Here is a 6,478-nt window from a genome sequence, read left to right as displayed (position 1 = left end):
AAAGCACAGCAGCTCAGACAGCATCCAAGGAGCAGGAGAGTTGACGTTTCAGGCATAAGCCCTTCATTAAGAATGTACTATTGTTCATTTACCTGTGTTCAACAGTTTTAAAAACAAGTTATAATGTTAAGGTTTTCTCTGGAGCTTCACTTAAATTATAGGTTAGTGCAACCACTTTAAATCCTATGAAAACAATATTATGAAATTTTAAGATATATGGCATTTCATTTTTGAAATATATTTGAATGGATACAGCAACAATAATTCCTGTTTAGATTCCATTTCAGTCTTTCAAAACTCTTTAACCATAATAATTTCAATTAATTTTATTATGGAATAAAATATGAAATAAAGATGGATACAATCCACAGCACTAAACCTACATATGACTGCAATACATACAGTAATTTATTATCTGCATGAGCAATTATTTTTCAATCTTTCCATATCAGAAATAACTTGACAACTTCCTGTTCTAAATATTATATGTCAACTGCCCAAGGGACAATGGACCAACATTTTGGACCTTTTATATTCACAGCCAAAGAAACAATGGGAATAATTTGACAAACACAGATTAATATATAAACCTGATGACCTGCAAGAGTCAAGTGGTAAAGACTTTGGAGACCATTCAATCACCACAATATATTGGTAAAGGGTCCACCTCTCAAAAATTGACCTCTCGTTCCCTTTAACACTGGCAGAAGTACCCCTTTTCACTTATTGTTGAACATAAAGCCACATTCCTAAAATACTAATTAGCCTGGTTATTCTGATGGCAAGTTAGTTTTTGGAGTTGTGTGTCAGGACCATATGGAACACAGTAGACAGTGTGGCAATTGTCCAGGAAATAAAATATTCTGATGGACAGTTCAATGTATCTGAAAGAATAGATTAACATCAAAGAATTCCATTCATAGTTGCCAGGAGAAGTTAGATGACTACAGACCAATCGTGGTAATTAGCTAGCTGAACTCCCAACATATCATTTCTACACAGTTTCTCCAACCTTTGCACCTTTCCTGGACCCTTACACACCCCTAACCCAATATGATTTCACCCTAGGCCCAACACACCATCTCACCTGCCGATAATAATCCCCAGGACCTGACACCCTCCCATTCCCACCAGCCATTGGCTTCAACCCCAGGACCTGATACCTCACCCTTGCCAGCTCTGTAACTCTCCTTGCTGATAGCCATGACATGCCTCTTGGCCACCACTGGCCCTAACACATCCAGTCTGTTTTTATCATGGCGAAAGGACATGTACCTATCCAAGAACAAATATTAATTTCTGCTAGGCTCTCCTGTCTCCCTCTGAACTCCACTATAATATGCCAAATAGCCTTCTTTCACATGTGGTGACTTCACATCTTCTGCTAAACTTCTCTTTGTTTAAAAGCTTGTGGTTCTTGAATACACACAGTCTGCTTCCATCTTCTTCCTAAAATACATAAACAGGAGTCACAGTAAGGCCGAACTTCCTCTTACTAATCACATTCATTCCCCTTATCGGTACCAAGCTAACTTCAAGGCCACATGCATGCACAGTTCAGATAAAGTTTAAACCACCACCTCATACTCCAGGGAAAATGAAATTTGTTCACATTCTCATTTTTCTTCTGAGTCCATGACAGCTCTCTGAATATTAGCCTGGATATACCAAGGAGTGGCAATCACAGTCTGATTGCCACATGGCAATTCCAATTCCACTTCCTTCAGGTATGTAGAAAATACCTAAATTCTATAAAGGCCCACATAACAGTGGGTGCCAAACAATGCCCCTAAACAGTCAGTATACTGTTTAAATATCCAGCTTTACAACCAACCAATGTGGCTGCTGCTATTAGGATAGTTGTGGGGTTGGAATGGTGTTGGTAAAGGGGTTAAGGTGCTACATAAGTAGATTCCCAGTTGGTTAGGGTAGCACACTGATAATGGGCCAGTTGGATAGGGCGCTTGATAAATTTTAGCATGCTTAAGATAGCTTGGGTGGGATTGGGTGTGTTGGGCCAGTGGTGACCAAGTGGGGTGAAATGGCCATCTGCATAGGAAGTTACAGAGCTGGCAAAGGTGAGGAATCAGGTACTGGGGATTGCCAGCAAGTGAGGTACTGTGTTGGCTCTAGGGTGGAATCATTTTGAGTTAGGGGTGCGTAAGAGGTCAGGGAAGATGCATGGGTCAGGGGCTGCTGAGGAGGTCAGTAGAAATGATATGTTGGGGGTTCAGTTTGCTAATTACCAGGAGTTGGCCTAGTTTTGCATTGTTAGATTGAAGTGTCACAAGTTTGGAGGGGGGAGAAGGAATTGGGGGTGGTGGAAGATTTTTTTCTTAATTTTCATTGCCTCACTGATATAAACATTTCTGATATCTACCAGAATCAACAAATTGCTAGGGAATAGAAGAAGGCCATTCAGCCCATTGTTTCAAATGAGATTATGACTAATGCCATTCTCCTGCCTTTTCCCCATACCCTTGCACATTGTTTCTGTTCAAATAATCAGTCAATACCATCTTGAAAGCCTTGATCAAATCTGCTTCCACCACACTTCCAGAGGGTGTATTCCAGACCAATCCCATCTGTTCTGTGAGAATGTTTTTTTTCCTCTCAGAACCTACTTGCGATATTTACACAGATTCTGTGTCCTCTCATTCTCAATCGTTTTATGAGTAGGAACAGTTTCTCCTCTTTGCTTTCTCTCCAAGGAAACCCCTCATAACGGAGATTAGTTTCTCAACTTTAGAAGCATTCCAGTAAATGTATTCTGCATACTCCAATGCATTCACATCCTTCATATAATGTGGAATGCAGTACTGTACACCATACTCCAGTTGAGATTGAACGAGTGTCTTGTATAAATTCAACATAATCTCCCCAGTCTTGTACTCTGTTCTCTGTTAATAAAGCCTATAATAACGTATGCTTTAATAACTGACCTCCCACCCATCATGCCACACTCAGTGATCTGTGCACATGTATAGACCAGCCCTTCTGATCATGCACCCCAATTAAATATTAAATTATATTATCTGCCCACGTCCCTCCTCCCAAAATGTGTCACTTCATATTTCTCCATGTTGAATCTCATCTGCCACCTACCCGCCCACTTCCTCAACTTGCCTATGCACTTAGAGTCATTGAGTTAAACAGATGTACAGAACAGAAACAGACCCTTCGGTCCAACTCGTCCATGCATACCAGATATCCCAACCCAATCTAGTCCCACTTGCCAGCACCTGGCCCATATCCCTCCAAACCCTTCCTATTCATATACCCATCCAGATGCCTTTTAAATGTTGTAATTGTACCAGCCTCCACCAATTCCTCTGGCAGCTCATTCCATACATGTACCACTCTCTGCATGAAAAGGTTGCCCCTTAGGTCATACCCCTCATGATTTTATAAACCTCTATAAGGTCACCCCTCAGCCTCTGACACTCCAGGGAAAACAGTTCCAGCCTATTCAACCTCTCTGTATAGTTCAAATCCTCCAACCCTGGCAACATCCTTGTAAACCTTTTCTGAACCCTCGCAAGTTTCACAACATCTTTCCGATAGGACGGAGACCAGAATTGCATGCAATATTCCAACAGTTTTCAAGTTCTACACTCGTCCTCATCATTATTTACAATGCTTCCAAGTTTTGTATTAACCATGAACATGGAAATGGTACTCACCACACCAAGATCTAAATTATTTGTACATCAGGAAAGTTAGGGGTTCCAGTACCAACCTCTGGGGAACTCCATTACAAACCTTCCTCCAACCCAAAAAGTATATACTGACCATTACTCTCTTATTCCTATTACTCAGAAAATATATTCACATTATTTCTGTCCCTTTTATTCCATTGACCTATAACTTTCTCATATGTCTCTTGTATAAAACTGAAACAAATGCTTTTTTGGAAGTCCATGTACACTACTAATTGTATCCTAAATAATTGTTTCCAGAAACTTCAACAGCAGTGACTGGTCTATAATCGTTAGGTTTGTCCTTACAATCATTTTTGAACAAAGGCATAATTTTGAACAAGTTCTGCAATTCTCCAGTCCCCTGATACCTTGCCTAATTCTGGGGAAAACTGAAAGATTATGGGTAATACTCTTATAATTTCCACTCTCACTTCCTTCAATATCCTTTAAGTCTTATGATACAATGATTGCTACCTTTAAATGTTCCCCCTACTGATGTTTAATCTACTTGGTCCATTTAACTTCCATGAAACAGATCCAACAGAGCAACCTTTCTAGTTGGAGTGGATACATATTGCTGTTGGATGTTTTCCTGAACATAGTCTAGGAATGTTTGTCTCTGTGTCCTTAATGACTACTTTCCTAATCTAAATTCAGGCAGTATGAATGACCAATTCTAACCACTCTATAATATTAGCATGTTTCTGTAATTTCCCTCAAGATTTGTTCCTCCACATCTTTCCCATTAGTTCAGTCTATAGACTACACTGAGCAATGTAATTGCATAACTTTTGTTGTTTCACTGAGCCAAATTGAGTCTGTCCTGGAGCCCCTTGGGTAAATTCTTTCTCCAGCACTGCAATGCTTCCTTAAATGACTCTGCCATACTTTATCCTTTCCTACTTTATCTCAACACCTTGTATCCAGGATTATTTAACACCCAGTCATGCCCTTCCTTGAGCTAGGTCTCTGTTATCACCACAGATGACTGCTCTGTTATACTTCCATACTGCAATTTGTACCTGTAACTCTTCAATCTCAATCTTTGTGTATTCACATATGTGCACAATAATAATGATATAGACACTTCATTACTTTCTCCAACTTCACCTATTGATTTTATATTTTCTATAATAGTGTTGCTGTCTCCCCAATTATTGTGTGCGCGCTGGTAGTCCTTTCTAATTTGTTATCTTGGTTCTCACACCCCTGCAAAGTTAAAGTCCTTGGAGGTCTAATAAAAGTGTACAAAATTAAATGGGCATAGATAATATTATAGGAATGCAATCCATTAGTAGAGGGGTCAATAAGCAGAGAGTACAGATTTAATGTAAGAGATAGAAGGCTAAGAAAGTTGAGAAGAACTTTTTTTGAACACCAAGAACGGTGAGAATCTGGAAGTCACCACCTGAAAGAATAGTTGAGTTAGAAACTCCTGTATCATTTAAAGAGCATTTACACAAGCAATTGTGTTGCCATAGTTTCCAGAGCTATGGGCCAAGAAGTGGAAAATGGGATTAGTGTTGGGACATGATGGGTCAAATGGTTCTTTCTATCCTCTAAATGTCTGAATCAGAATAAGGAAGAAAGTAATATAGTCTAAATCAGGGTAACTGCTTATATTTTAAACATCTTGCTCAATCCATTTCCTTTTATTGTAGCAGTTCCTAAAATCTGTTTCTCAAGCAGGCCTTACCTCATTCGAATATCCTTTCTTTGGCCTGACAGACTTGAGAAACCAAGGAGAACACAAGCCAGTGCAAAGCATTGTTTACACTGTCATTAGTGGGAAATTGAAAGTCTGCCTCTGATTGCTCGAGAGAGATCACAGTTAACTTATTTGCACTTATAATAGGGAGAAGGCTCCTTCCAGCTAGAAATTCATTTCAGGGAAGATGCAAAACAGGCACTTTGGAATTGGCCACCTGATATGCACAGTGTCTGGTATTCAGTGTGGATGGTGGCTTCTCTGAGTCACAGGGATTTTACAGCACAGAAGGGGGCTCTTCAGCACACCATCTCTGCACTGATCATGAACCATCTATCTATTCTCATCCCATTTTCCAGCACTTGTGTGCTACTACATTTCAAATGCTCATTTAAGTAATTCTTAAATATTTTAAAGGTTCCTACCTTTACCACCTTTTCAAGTAGTAAGACACCTGCCAACCTCCAGGTGAAAACAAGTTCCTCAAATCCCCTCTAAACCTCCACCCCTTAAATTAAAACTGTGTCCCCTTGTTATTGACCCCTTTACTAAGAAAAACATTTCATCCCATCTAAGATCCCAGAACTTTGCACATATCTCAGTCTGGTCACCCCTCAATCTTCTCTTTAAAGAAAACAATCCCTAACTACGTAGTCTCTCTTCATAATTGAATCACTCCAGCCCAAGCAACATCCTGGTGAGTCTCCTCTGCACCCTCTCTAGCGCAATCATCCTTCTTATAGTATAGCAATCAGAAGTGAACACAACATCCAGCTGTGGCCTAACCCAAGTTATATATGGCTATAACATCGCTTCCTCTTTCTGCTTGTTTATTTCCACTACTGGGACATTGCTTTAGATAAGTATTCTGTCCATGTTCTAACATGCATAGAACACAGAACAGTACAGCACAGAAACAGGCTCTTTGGCCTAGAATGTCCATGCTGACCATGATGCTAAACTCATTCCATCTGCCTGTATATGGTCTGTATCCTTTTATTTCCAGCTTGTTCATAAACCTGTTTAGATGCCTCTGAAACATTGGCGTTGTATCAGCTTTTACTATCAC

The sequence above is a fragment of the Chiloscyllium punctatum genome, chromosome 4 (genome assembly GCF_047496795.1).
Source record: "Chiloscyllium punctatum isolate Juve2018m chromosome 4, sChiPun1.3, whole genome shotgun sequence".
NCBI lineage: Eukaryota > Metazoa > Chordata > Chondrichthyes > Orectolobiformes > Hemiscylliidae > Chiloscyllium > Chiloscyllium punctatum.
This window is presented reverse-complemented; position numbering follows the sequence as displayed.